Raw genomic sequence first — 14821 nt, forward strand, 5'->3', positions numbered from 1 at the left:
CCTTTTGATTATAATTGCTTTGTGATTTCATGCAAAAGTTCAGCTCTAGTCTGCATTGTTCATCGTACGAAGCTTTACTGGAACCAGCCAGCTGGTTTGCTGTGGGGCTTGGTGGGTTTTGTTCAGCTAGTGGTAGCTTTGCTTGAAAGCTTACATCTTGGACAGGCACACTTAGGTACTGGGGCAAAGGGGCTCTCTGAGGAGTCTGAGCTCTCAGAAGGGAGTGTGAAGGGGGCAAATATCCATTAAATGGTTCTTGGCTGGGACACATTTGGTCAGTGTCTCCTTTCTTCTCCACTGTCTGAGTCTGCAACTTCTCCCTGGCAGCTGGTGTGTGAGAATTATTTCTGAGCTTCCAGACAGGGACAAAGCATTTGAACTGTTCTGAGGCCACATCTTTTCTCCAAAACACTTCTAAACAAGGATTCCAGAAGTGGCTGTTGTTAGGGTTGAAGAGGAAATCTCTTAGAATTCAGTTTGCTCCGCATTCACAGAGGAATTTTGCAGTTGTCTTCCCAACCAAAGCAGTTTAAAGGAGCAAAACCAAAAAAATACATTGCACTGTACAAGCAAGCACACGTGAACATTCTCAAAACCCAGTACCTGCATTGTAGGTAGACATTCACTGCTGATTGAAGAGGTCCAGCTATAGGCAGCATCCTATTCTAAATAAAAACAGCGTGACAATGCAGCTCTGTACAAACATGCCAAACATTCCTCAGGACTTCTGACAGCAGGCAGCCAATTACTTTGAAAAGAATGGGTTCTGTCTTATGACTGCAGCAGCAACACAAATGTATCTCCCTTGATCCCAACATCAAGGTAGAGCTTTGCATTTCCAATATTTGAATTCAATACAAAGCAAAGGTTTCAATGTTATTTGTTATTTTTTTATGGTGAGTGGCAGCTTGTTGGATTTTTCTGCAATCAGATGTAACAGCGGCAGGGTTAAAAGAGGTATATAAATAATAGATGGCTTCTCTCACCTAAAGAGGGATCTGCCAATTCTTGCCCTCCTTTTAATTTTGGGAAGGGAATATAATTTAAAAGATGACATATTTTTTCCCATCAAGTCAGAGAAGAAGGAAGCCTCCAGAAGAACAATGGTTTATGCCATAGCATGACTATCTGACAGGCTTGAAAAGTGACTGTAAAGTTGCCAACACAACAAGCCTTTTATCTTTGATGATAGTATTTGAAGCTTGTGAATTGCATCCAAGGAATAGGAGGAGATATGTGATGTCCTCCCACCTCTTTTCCTACTGTTTTAATTATCATTATTTTTAAAAAATATATAAATATTCACAAAATAGACATCCCTTTTTTTTCTAATTCCTCTAAATGAGTTACAGGAATATCGTCACTACACTGCTGAACTTGGCTTTATTCCTAGCATAAAAATACATGACTCTTTTCAAATTTCTTTGCCTTTATGCCTATTTTCTGAGTAAATGGTAGCCCTAGATGCAAATAAATTTGTTTGGAAGTTTATTCACAGGCTCATGCAGTTTCAGTGGAAAGCTTGCCCCTTGTACTCGTACAGCCAAGGTCTTCTTTCCATGTGAGTGGCCACCACAGATCTTTCCTGAACAGGCTCTAGCCTTCTGCACTCAAAGGGACACACCCAAGACACAATTACAGCCTGGATTTTTGTGTTACAGTGAGTGGAACGTGGTTAATTAAAAGTTTTCCCCAGCTCCTGTGTGAGCATGGAGCCCATGTGAGCAGCCCACATCACCTCATGGGGCAAGGCCAGGCTGTGACATTCACTGGGGTGCGGGGTGAGGTGGCACTGTGACATTCACTGGGGTGAGGCCAGGCTGTGACATTCACCGGGGTGCGGGGTGAGGCCAGGCTGTGACATTCACCAGGGTGCCTCGCTCCCTTCGGATGCAGCAGGCCTTCCCTTAGAGTACAGCCAGGAGACTTGGCTGCCTGGACAAAGGGGACAGTGCACCTGAAGCATGGTCCTTTGCTAAGACTAGAGCACTCTGACAACTCCCAGCATCACAGACACAGAAAACCTGATCCTGGCTCAAGCTTTGGATTTGTCTTGAGGTGGAGGCCTCCCAACAGCTCTTTTCTGCACATCTTATCCTGGAAATGGTGAAGCTGAGTTCAGTGTCTTCTTCAGATTAACAAGGTTTGAATTTATACCTCCCAGAAGTACTGGAGGGTACATGAATCTGCAGGCTCACCTGGGTAGAAAGATGCCTCCACATCTGTTCAAGCTGCATTTTTGTGCAGCCAGGCATGCAGAATTCATGGCACTCAAAGGAAGAACAGCAAAAGAGCCCGATTCTGTACCTGGGAATAAAAACAACTGTGTATCCAGATGTGTTTACAGGATGCTGTATTCTCGTTCTACCCTACATTGGCACTGAAGGGAAAAAGTCATCCAGGAAAAAGAAAGAGGCTTTTTCTTCCCCTGGTGAGGCACCTAATACCTAACCTGGATATATGCTCTGTCTCACCCCTTCTGTCTCTCTAAGTTTTTCACACCTGCTTTAGAAAGGAAGGATGTAGGGGATCTTCTTAAGATTATACCTGATTTATAGCAAGGATATCCTTCTCTGCTGTACAATCTCTCATCTTAATCTGAACAATGTGAACATTAATTTAAATCCTTGGTCTTCTACTTCCTGACCACATGCCTCACATTTGGTGGAATTAATCATCATTTGTACAATAAACTCCTCAAGTTCTTAACTGAGGTCAGTGTCACCCAAACAACTTAATCTTGGACTCAGCAAACTTAGTAATTAGATCTTTTGAAAGAGGATATACATACTTCCACAACTGCTCTAAGCCAATATAAAGTGTTATTCTCCCAAAAGAGAGTGTGTGCTCTCAGCCTGGGCTCCACACGTCTGCTTTTCAGCATGCAGGTGGCCATATGGTTGCCGTCTTGCTGATCTAGCTGACCTTGTGCTGCCACAGGAGTGCCTGTGCTCACACTGACATTTCATGGGTCCATGTGCCCATGACTGAAGGGGGAGCAAGTAGGAACAGGCTTCCCTTTGCGGCACACAGACTGGCTTAAACTGCCTGTGTCCCATCATTTAATAAAAATGAGAAATTATAACCACCAGACCTCCCTTATAAGAAGCAGGCACCAAGAGGGTCTGCTCCAAAATATCAGTGACATTCTGGGACATAAGCAGGAACTTTTCAATCAAGTCCAAGCAGCTTAGAAGGAGTTTTCTGTGATCACTGTCCTATATTTGGCCTTCCTACATGATATTTTAAGTGCCTGGAGCTGTTATCTTGAATTTAAATCCTCTGTGGAATAAGAAGGGTTAAAATGGGATTATTGGCGTACTTCATGCATGGCAGTAGTATGCTGAGCTATCGAGACAACAGGAAAAATATGTGAAATATTCCCTTTCCAGCTTTCAAAGCAACAGTTCTCAGTATAATCTGTGATTTCTTTTACAGGAACATAGGGAGTGCATCACTCAGCTAGACCAAAGGCATGTTTAACCCAGGTCTTGGTTTTGACAGCAATCAATAGCAAAGATATCAAGAAGACATTAGGGAAGAAAGAAAAAAAAGTCAATAGCAAACCTTCCCTATTCAACAGCTTTGGGTCTTCTTCAGCCACAAGTTATATCAGGTGCTCATGTTTGACGTTCTATTAGAACTCAGGTAGGCTGAAAGAAATATTTCCCCTCCAAATCTGCCCTCTGCCCATTAGTGTTTAATTCTGGGATTTCCCAGTATCTCTATGGATGAGTTTCATAGTTCAGTGATGTGAAAATACAGAATTTTTTGTTTTAAGTTTCCCAGGCAACTTCAGTGTGTGTTACATTAACTATTGTCTGTTCACTTTTTCCATGGATCTCACTTTTTTTCAATACCCTTTTCCCCAGCAGGTCCCTCCCCAGACTGCAGTATTTCCTTCTACAAAATAGCTGTGCCTGATTTTCAACTACCATTGATCGTGCCTGGGAATATTTTCTACCTCTTTTCTTTTTGTCCAGGGGTGATGATGAAAATTACACATGAGGAAGAACTAAAAATGATCTGTAACTGAATCCTCACAATGAAGAAACCTACCCATTCAGCTGCAAATTCAGGCACTCTTTCTGCTCTCACTTCTAGTCCTGTAGCTGTTAGACACAAATGTTATAAATGCCAACAGATTTACCTCTTCACTTCTCTCCATTTCCCCATCTGTTTACTTACAGTTTGCCTGGGATCCTCCTTTGGAGTGAAGCAACTTACTTGCTACTGAATTTGTTTCTTCCTACTTAACTCTCCTGGTTAGGACCTGAGCAGTGGCACAGGTGAAACGACATCAAGTTCAGTCCTCCTCTGGCGTTTTAGACAGCACCAGCTATCTCCAGTTTTTTATTTCAGATACTTGAAATACTAGAGCTACAATGAGTGCAGAAGAGCCTGAAGGCCAGCACAGAGGGCTTGGCACTGAACAATATGAGTTCAGGACATTGACTTTAGCTTTGACTGCAAGCACTCCGGCATGAGAATGCTGCTGTGGTATCAGATCAGGAGCAGAGAGAGCCCTCCAGGGGTGCCTGCTACTGATTTTTTTTTCTCTGAGGCAACCTAGATGTGAGTCTCTGAAACAGAAGACTGAATTCAAGTCTACTGACTCCCAGATTAGCACTCCAGTCTCGAGGTTATTTCTACCTCTTTGAGCTCTGTGCTTTGTGCAAAGTCCATCCTGCCAGCTGGGTGTCTCAGATCACGTCTGACAGACTGACACGAGAATGCAACTGCCTTTACAAGTCACAGACAGACTGAGACCCACAGCCTCTGGGCATCTGTACAAGCAGAATTTAAACCATGGAGGAAAACAGGTGCTTGCGTCTTCTTAGAAAGCTAAACAAACACAGAGTCTGAATCCCTCTGTTAAGAGCTCGATGCTTAAAGTACAAGTGGCAAGCAGTGCCTAACTACCATTTATTTTTTTTTCTAAAAACTCTCATGAATTTAGGGTTGTACTTATATAAGGGGGAGGAGGTAGTCTGTCTATATATGTGTACCCATTTACTGTGCACATAAATCTATTCAATATACCTTTTATATTTGTGTGCATATGGTACATATACATGTACAACTATGTATGTACACATATACACATGTGGGTTTATGCACTTTTAACCACCATTAAGTTTTCTGACTTACTCCCTCTCATTTCTCTTAAAACTCAAGGCTCAGCCAACAAATATGGTCACAAAACCCTCTGTATTCCATTCATTGAAACTCCAGTCTCGTCTTCCTGAAGTTCTCATCTGAGCCTTTACATTTTTCTTTAATTTTTTTTCCACTTTTTCTTCAATTTCTCTACAGATATTTTAATGAGTTATTATTAGACCTCATTTTTTATCCAGGCTATTCTTCATGTCTTTTCCAGGATATTTGCATTTGTGGTTCTGATTTCCATCCAACAATGGCAATTTGGGTATAAACTGCAGAAATGAGAGGAGATACTACATCATCTCTGGATGCCTTATTGCATTTTTCTAAGCTGTGGACTTCATCTCCTGATTCCGTGGAGTCAGTGGAAAGAATTAAACCCTTTCCCAAGGGAACAGGGGCCATTAGTTCTAGAAGTGCCTACCTGTTTTCCATAGGCACACTACCTGCAGAGCTGTGTCATTTCATTTAGACACCTACAGTGGGATGCATAAAGCAGAGCTTGACAATTTTTAGCTGTCTTGATGACAGTAACTTTTATTCTGAACTGAAATCTTAGACTGAAAACAGGTTTAATTAAAACAGTGAGAGCTTGTGTGTAAACCAGCCCTTAGGCACCTTCACAGAGCCATATAAATCGGAGCCATGCAAGACACGTTATGTTCCTGAATGCATCTGCCTGTCAGAGGGAGCCCACCCAAGCAGGAGATCTCGTAGCATTTTATTCAGCCTAGTTTTAAAAGCCCAAATCATTCCGCCATTTATTCCAACTTGCACAATACACTCAGAGCAAATGCCCTGACTACTTAAGGTCATTTAAAAACCCTACAACACTGTACATTAAAATTGCTACCAGCAATGTCCTGCTCAATTTACAAATAAGATAATTGCAGCACTATATAAATTCTTTTTACAGTTTCATCTTGTTGCAGTGCTTTTATTTATTATGACTGCTACGATTTTTTAATAACACTTTTATTTTAGTTGTGGCTGTTTGTGACAGAAGTCTAAATATATTGCATAGGGAAATAGGTAATGTCATTCCTTTGTAAAGGACTTTGTAAAAACTGCTGCCATGGCAGTGCAGAGCTAGAACTGAATACCAAGACAGCAGCACAGTTAGGATCATATTTGATCTACAAGACCGAGATATATCTCATCTTATTTCTCTTCAAGACAGCCTAGACCAGGTTATAACAGCCATTTTGAAGTAGCAGCCATGTTCTACTACTGCTATGATAAACTTAACCATTTCCACATAAAAACTAGTAACACATAACAGATGAGAGAGGGCAGACATGATGTTTTCTTTAAATTCATTTGGGGGAACACACCAGAACTGACCTCCCCATCCCTGAAGAATCAGTATGATCCACTCTCTGCCGTCACAGCCATTTGGCTCCCAGGAGATCTGCCAGGGACCGGAGACATCTCACAGGTGGGTTTAGGTTCCTCTGCAGCCTCATCCCTTACCTATCACTGACACCAGACACAGGTAGGGGAAAAAATACAGAAATGAAGAAAGGTAAAAATGCTGTAAGATACCTCACTAGGGGCAAGTTCTGCAAGAAGGAAAGAATCTCTGCCTAAGAATTGGCCTAAGTTTATGCAACATACACCATAAGTCTCCTGGGTGGACCCCAAGCCCTTCTCTACCTCCCATTTTATTGCACAGAATGTAAATGTAAAGATTTTACTGGTGGACTCGTTTGTAGCAGTATATCAGAAACAAATCTACAGTGCCAAACTGCACCATAACATATTACTTCTCTCACAAGACTGCCACAAGTTTTAACTCATTTCCACTTGTAAAGGGAAATTTTTGAAACGCAGCAGTGAAAAAGAAAAAGCCATTGATACCACTAGAAAAGAAGAAGAATGCTCTGAAAAAACATGGTTGTGAAAAGAGCTGTTTCCAGCAATCATGCAGTGCTTCTGCCATTTATTCACTTCTCTGTCTTCCTCTCTTTCAAGAAGCAGGTGCCCAAGTAGATTTGCTCATGTATTCAGATTCCATGTTTATTTTCCAAATGCTCATCATCAAGCACAAAAAAAAATAGAAATGGAGAAAAGAAACCATACCTAGAGTTCAGCAAGTCGCTGATGAAAGGCTTTTCCTTGATAGTCAGATAGGGGATATTGAAGGGGGTAATTAAAAAAAAAAAAAGGTAGGATATACTTCACAGTCAGGCTCCAAAGAAAAATGGAGTCTGAAAAACCCAAAAGGGAAGAGATGTTTTCACTTTAGTGCTTCCTGCAGCACTGAACAAGCACAGAAGCCGTTTTCCTTGCAAATGCTCAGAGAGAAAATTATTCTTGCAAATAAACAGTCTCTGAGCCATGGCTTAAGACAGCATGTAAAAGTGCATGTGTTTGAGTGCAGTCACTCCAGATTTTGCTTCATTTGCATTGTACCATATTGTGACCTACATTAAATGGCTTCCATGCACTGACCACAAAACAAGCAGACTCCAGTGACAGAGCCCAGCATGCAGACGGCTCTGTTTCATTAAGAAAGAAGTGCAGAATGCTACAGCTTTGTTGTTTGCCATTTTAGAACAGCAATGCACATCTGCCACAGTACAGACACTGCTGGGGAATATCAGTGGGTACTGCAGCACTGTGAGAGGGGTTAGAAGGGTCTGTGCTCCTGCCTAAGTCCCCACCTCAGCTGATCCCATCCCAAAAACGGCAGTGCCCCTCATGGTGCCATGTGGCAGATCAGATGCTAGTGCCCTGCCGATGTGTCTGCAGTGGTTCCAGTTTCCATGGAAGCTCTGCTGTTTGAGCAGCAGAGGTCAAACACCAAAGGCCACGCAGACCCTCTGTGTATTTACTGTCACACATTCACAGCGCCCTACGAGAGGCAATAAACCTCTGCACCTAAGCTGGCTTCCATGGATTCAGCTTGAAAATTATGGGCAAAAAACTTTCTAACCCCTTAAACAGATAACAGAGAGTACATGGCAATAGTAACAATGTCCAGGTGCTGGTCAGCAGAGCTTGTCCACGGGATTACTGCGAATAATTCTATATCCCAGTTTTACAGAAAAGAAACTGAGATTGCTAAAGCTAATTGATTTTCCTGCACTGTAGCACAGATATACTAAAAATGAAATATAGTCTTTACTATGTTTTTTTATAATGGAAAGAAATAAAAAATAAGTGGATGTGGACATGAATATATACAGAATAAAGTGCATATATATCTTACAGACATACACGAACAAATGAGTAGAAAATAAGCCTGTATAAGAAGAAATGACTGTGTAAATTTAGAAAATGCCAGTTCTAAAATTCCTCCTGTAACCTTCTAGCACTTTAAAGATGAGTCTTCCATTGCTACAGAAAATGCTAGATTTTTCTCAGATGTCAATAATGGCTGTAACTAGAAGTAAATATGGCTATAAATACCATATATATGCAAAGGGTCAGATGTGGTATTGCATAAATAAGTTTAATAATAACTCTATTTATTCCTTAATACTGACTTTGCAATCTTATTCTTCATTAAATGTGTATGTTGAATGCAGGCAGGATCACTTTCTGTATTTACACAAATGTACTCACCACATTTCTGGAATAAGTACCTTTTGGGACAGACTGGAAATACAAGGTTATCAGCAGCTATGTGGTATACAGCTGTTGAGCTGTGTTATTTAGCTATGTATAGATCCACAGCCTCCTAAATGTGGTTTGTGGGATAGTTTGGGTCACCTTCTTTGTCCAAATGGTCCATCTGACATGTCCCTCGTCACACAGGGTACCGTATGCTGGGGTATGCTCTGAGAACTTGGATCAGATGTTATCAAGCCCTCATGTTCAGTTTGCTTCTGTAAAGTAAAAGCAAGCACCAGCATGTCCATTTGGACTCAGCTGTGGTATTTCTATTTACCACATCAACTCCAGGCAGCCATCGTAATTAGCAGGCTCATGAAGCTTGTGCAGCATTTGGCTTTCTCCTGCCTGTTTGACTCTGAGCAAATGGAAGGACATTTGGTGTGAGTGCAGCAGACGGGGAGCAGCTGGGGAGGTGTCTGCATTCCCACCTTAATACAAAGGTTCAAAGCTGCCTTTCCCCACCCCACCAGCTCAGCTCCTATGATGACCCTGGACCAGACACAGGGAATCTCCGTGAATAGAACAGTCATAAGCCACTCCTCCTTGCATTACCCAGACTCCTACACCACACCATGCTCTGGACACTGCCTGCAATGCCAGATATTTGATTTTACAATTTTGTCATTTCTGACCCTCAAAAGAAGATTGGTTTGAGCTCACTTTAACCCTGGGAAATTTCCGTTTACTCTGCTAGTGCTTTTTGTCATCCCCTGAAGACAGGCAGCAGAGATCTTGATCTGCACAGTGTTGTCTTTCAGGCCAGGAAGATGCAAAAGGTACCAGCATGCCCTACACAATCAAAACCTCTGGAAGCAGATTGTTCCAATGGTCCAGTTTTTCTGCTCCTCATTATAGCAATTAACTGCACTCATTTTTCACCAAGAAGAGCATAAAAAGAAAGACCTTTCATTTGTAGCAAAGACTATTTTACATTTAAGAAGGCATTGCAAATGAAAGAGTTTGCTGCAAGGGGCAGTTGTGAAAGCTAGGATTCCTAATGGATGGGCAATGGAGGGTTTGTAACAGTTGAGAAGACAGCACTCTGTCACCAAAGGTTTAGGTACACCTGATCCTCCCTTGCTGCAGATAGTGGCAATAAGCGATATTTGAGGACCTTTGCAGTCAAATATTTCTAAGATTTCGTTATCTTCTTATCTGTGAGGTTTGTTTAGCTGATCTTGATGAATTTAGCAGAAAGTTTCACCTGTGACACCACCCGCCCCTTGTTTCGCAGTACACTTGAAAACAGAATGCCACACAATTCAAACTCATCACTAAAATAATGCATCTATCTCCTACGCAGCGTCAGTGTGAGGAGGAGAAGTTCCTAATGAATGTCTCCAAATCCTCAGGAGATGTCAGAAACAACACTAGCCCATTTTTCTTCCAAGCCCACATAAAACTGAGAAGCTATGGTTCTGCAGGGAAGTGGGATGGATATATCTGTTTAACAAGGACAAGCACACAGTAGAAGGTAGAAAGTAGGGAACAAAATAAGCTTTCAGCAGTGCAATTTGTGCAAAGTCTGTGCTGTCAGAAACTTGAAGAACAACATACGGGGACAGCTTCTCCATGATGCTCAGAGAATGAAATGTTAATCAGAACAGTAGTTGCAGCTTGTCAGCACTGAGTACTGCATGTATGAGAGTTTGGGACAGTTTTTCTGACTACAAAATCCACTGTTAACTTTCACCACATAATTTCAGAGCAGCATCCCAAATACCACATGGAGCAAGTCCAGCACAGCCATACCAAAATATTTTGTCACATATAAAGCCTCCATCTCCCTCATAAATTCCTTTCCACCACAACCCACAATCTGTAACTATTGATTCTGCAATGAACAGACTGTGGATATGATGGTCTTGTTTGGCACAACACACTCAATGATGAGCATTCTTACTAAGATGCTAACCTTGAACCACAGAAAAAAAAATCATATTTTAGTATTTACATAGACAGATCCTTGCTGGCTAAGGTGAGAAGAACACTGAGACTATATGCCTCCTGTCTCTAGCAGTAACATGAGAATACAGATAATCCTGCAGCATGCCTTCAAACTGTACAATGGAGTTAAAATTTAATAGCTGTACATCACTGCTTACATAAATCACAGGAGTAAATAAACCAGATCTTTCTCCCTTTCTTTCTCAAAAGCCAAAAATTTATCTTATCACTTATAACTACATCTTCTTTGCAAATCCCATATGCCTTCTCTCTTCCCACAATGTGTTTCTACAGGAGTGTCTCTTTCCCTGTATTTCTTCAACAGTGCCCCAAGGTAGACTAATTATTTTTCCTCAAAGCAGATGAAGATATAATGATGGCTTTACTATAAACAGAAGTGATGCTGCAATTTCTCTGTCATTTTCAGGATGTTAATAATAAAAACGCACACTTCTACTGCAACCATTATGCCATTGCCTCTCGCCTGTTCTTCAGCCCACAGCGATGACAGGCTGATTTAGGTACTATTCCCAGAAAGGTGAAAGAGCAAGGAGAAACTGTAAAATGAAGGTATGAAATCTGAAATTTCAGAAATTTTTATGATGACAGTGAGTCCCTGCAGACTTAGAAAGACTGAGGTTTCCAGCAGCTGGGATTGCCAGGCAGAGGTGAGTTGGCTGCAGTAATCAACTGCACCATGAGTTTGTGGGCTGCTTCTCATCAAGCCCATAACATTGAAGGTCAAGCCAGGAAGTCGAGTCAGCAAAGCAAGGTCAGCATCAGCAAAATTAGAGACTGCAGTTTAGCTAAATCAAGGATATAGGATAATTACTGAGTTTAAGTCACAGGATCACCGGATAATTCTGTTTGGGAGCAACCTCAGAAGGCTGTCAGTCTGAACCCCTGCTCCACGCACTGCCAGCTATGGTGTCAGAGAAAGTTGCTTGGGACTTTATCCAGTCAGATCTTGAAAATTTACAGGCATGAAAACTGTACAGTCTCCCAGGACACATCTTCCTCTACTGTATTGTATTTATAGATTCTCTTTACATGTATTCTGACTCCATATTTTTTCACCACAAGCCTATTTTCTCTCATCCTATCCACACAGACCACTATGAAGAGCCTAGCTTTGTCTTATCCAAGCTTCTCATTGGTGCTGAGTGTTCCGTGAGATCCCCCCACATCCACGTCATCTCCAGGCTGAACGAGTCTGGCTCCCCTGGGCTCTCCTCACAGGGCACATGCTTCAGCATCTGACCATCATAGCAGCCCTGCTGAACTTGCTCCAGTTGGTCAATTACTTGTACAGTTGATCAATTGCCTGTACTGGGAGCCCAAAAGAGGTTGCTGTACCTAGATATGATCTAATGAGTGCTGAGTAGGGGGAGAAGATCTCTTCCCTCAGCTTACTGTCCCCACTCCTGGTCATGCAGTCGAGGAGGCTTTTCCCTCTGTGCCGCAGTGCTTACCTGCTATCTGCCAGGTCCTCAATTCATCAGGCTCCTGTCAGCTCACTCCACCTGCCTGCCTCTGGCTGCTCTGCCCTTGAATGTATTGACAGGTGCCTCCCAGTCAAGCTTGATGAGTTCATCACCTCTAGGTCACTGATTGTAGTGGTTTTGGTTCACCAATTTGAGACTTCCCAATAAACATGTTAGATGGGTCAGGATAGAGCAGAACTGATAAACCTCACTGATGATGTGGTGGGACAAAGAAAGGCCACACAGTTCAAGGAACTCTGAGCATTCTCTAGATGATCCACAGCTTGGGGAATTGAGGAACTGCCTGACAATTAAATGACAAGCAAAAAAAAGAAAAACAGAAAAAAAGGAGGACAGAAAAAGGAAAAAGAAGAGAGGGAACAACAGCCAAACATTTGAGTGAAGAGGTCAGAAATAAAGAAGCAGAACATGTGCTGAAAGAGATAGTCTGATAGAACAAATAGAAACCTGCTACCATGCCTGAGGGGTTTTGTACCACACCTGATTCAGTAGCATTAACTCAGTGCATATTTCGTCAGTCACCATGGCTTAAGTACAGATATGATCACCAAGCAGACTTTATCACATTTTCCTGAAAACACTGATGACTTTCATCTGAAAGTCACTTTTTGAATATTTACGAAGTATCATAACAGTAAATGTCTCATAAAAATAATAGTCTTGTATATACAACTTCCTTTATTCGCACTCATGACAGAACATTTAATCTTGAAGACCAGAAGAATATCCTCCACTGGTCTCAGGTCCATATAAGACATTTTTATTTCATTGACTTTATAAATGTCTGAGTTTGGGTGAACTCATGATTTGAGGCTCCTTTTATAGTCAGTAGACAGAAATGAGTACATCCAGAGAGTGATTTATTAGAGCAGTCTTAAATGCAAATCTCCTCTGGAGATTTCAATTTCTCTCTTCAATTTCAGCGAAGGGAAGGTCATGTCTCTAGCTCAGACTTGGTTGCCTAACTGGGAGCAGAAAGCAAGAATCCTTCCTCCTGTAATTACACAGATCATTGGGAATCCCACCTGAGCCTTGCTGAGAACAGCTGATCCTTGTGGGAACAAGATTTTCATTGCACAAGACTATAACAGGAACTAAATTCTCCTGTCTGCTTTTTTTCATTACCTTTGGTTGACAGACACTGTTCTAACATATTAAGTCTTAGAGATAGTGGGAAAAAACTTGAGGAAAGATGTTGTTGTGCAAGCAACACATTTAAAAATTAACACCAGAGATTTCACTATGGAAAAAAAAAATATCCCTGGCTCTTTGTATCATAGCAACAACTTGCATCCCATGGTTGTTGAGTGGCAAAAGGAAGGCAAAAGCATTAAAATCACTCATGAACAAATTCAACATGATTTTCATTCATTTTTGATTCTGTGTCAGAAACACCTGTGCAGAGACTGTATCATGCTCCAGAGAAATGACAAATGTACTACCACCTTAGAAAAAGTAGGAATCCCAGGTGTCTTTGAGTTGCATCTGTCCAGAAACCAGAAAATTGATTTGGAATTCACTTGATCACATCTAGAGGTCTACCACAGATGTCTCAACATCTGAAATAAGCATCTTTTGTACTCAGTGGAGAAATAAGATCTTTTCTGGGAAACTTCTGATCTTGCAAAAGAGAGACATCTAATGCTCAAGTCCATTGCACATATATAGGTACCTAGTACCATTTCAGGTGTCCTAGAGGGACTGCAGTACCCAATGGAGTTGTCACCTATGAAAAAGAACCTATGTCCTCCTGGCAGAGGGGCTAGTAGCCAAGTACTTGGGAGTATCTTAAACTGCAGTAGGTGCCACAATAATTTAGGCACATTGAACTGGATTTGTACATAGTAGGGATGGAATTCAAGTCCAGAATGTAGAAGCACATGAGATATTTGAAATCAGCCAGTCACATGAAGATATTTCTTTTAGACTGAGACTATTAGCTCCCAAGACTCTACTACATTGACTGCCTCCATCCATTGTGATGGAGGCTTAAACACTTCACTTGCATGCAAACACAAATTTCAGTGCCTCAATGTGCATCCACTCTTAGAGTGACATAGAGGTGTCTAAGTCATAAAAGATGCCATAAGACTTCCAGCTGCTCCAGGAGAACTTGCAACTTTTGTTAGTGATGTCTCATTCATAAGTCAGACCCATATGGGTGTTGAGATTCCATCAGGCACCTCAGATTGAATTAAACACTGTATTTTAATGACTGAATTGAACTTCTTGCAAACAATGGTATGGTTTGCAAGCCCAGGGTTCACAGTAGGAGAATACCAACACATCCCTCAGCAGGTGATACATCTGCACTACAAAAACAGTGCTTCACCTCCTCCCATGCATGCACACAGCTGAAACAATAATGATGAGCTGCAACAGCAGCAATGGTTAAACAGCAACAAGAGGACGTTAGGTACCCCTCACCTTTCCACATGCAAGGTAGCCTGGAAGAGAATTTGTCCCATCCCATTTCAGAAAACACCAGTATTAATTTGATACAGATATGAGCTGAACACTGTAGAGAAATGGATGCTATTAGGGAAGAGTTCTCCTGACATTTTCTTTGGCTTAGCATCATTCCT

The 14821-nt window shown here is 41.6% G+C and overlaps 1 long non-coding RNA gene across 1 annotated transcript; it reads right to left on the bottom strand.

The window, feature by feature from the left end:
- Positions 1-1393: 1393 nt before the first annotated feature.
- On the bottom strand, positions 1394-12311 carry LOC135453246 (uncharacterized). The gene is made up of 4 exons (XR_010441820.1): positions 12204-12311; positions 6508-6642; positions 2199-2307; positions 1394-2097 (listed from the first exon to the last, which is right to left on the bottom strand). It is a non-coding gene; the product is annotated as an uncharacterized LOC135453246 (long non-coding RNA).
- Positions 12312-14821: the final 2510 nt, after the last annotated feature.

The sequence above is a fragment of the Zonotrichia leucophrys genome, chromosome 1 (assembly GCF_028769735.1).
Source record: "Zonotrichia leucophrys gambelii isolate GWCS_2022_RI chromosome 1, RI_Zleu_2.0, whole genome shotgun sequence".
NCBI lineage: Eukaryota > Metazoa > Chordata > Aves > Passeriformes > Passerellidae > Zonotrichia > Zonotrichia leucophrys.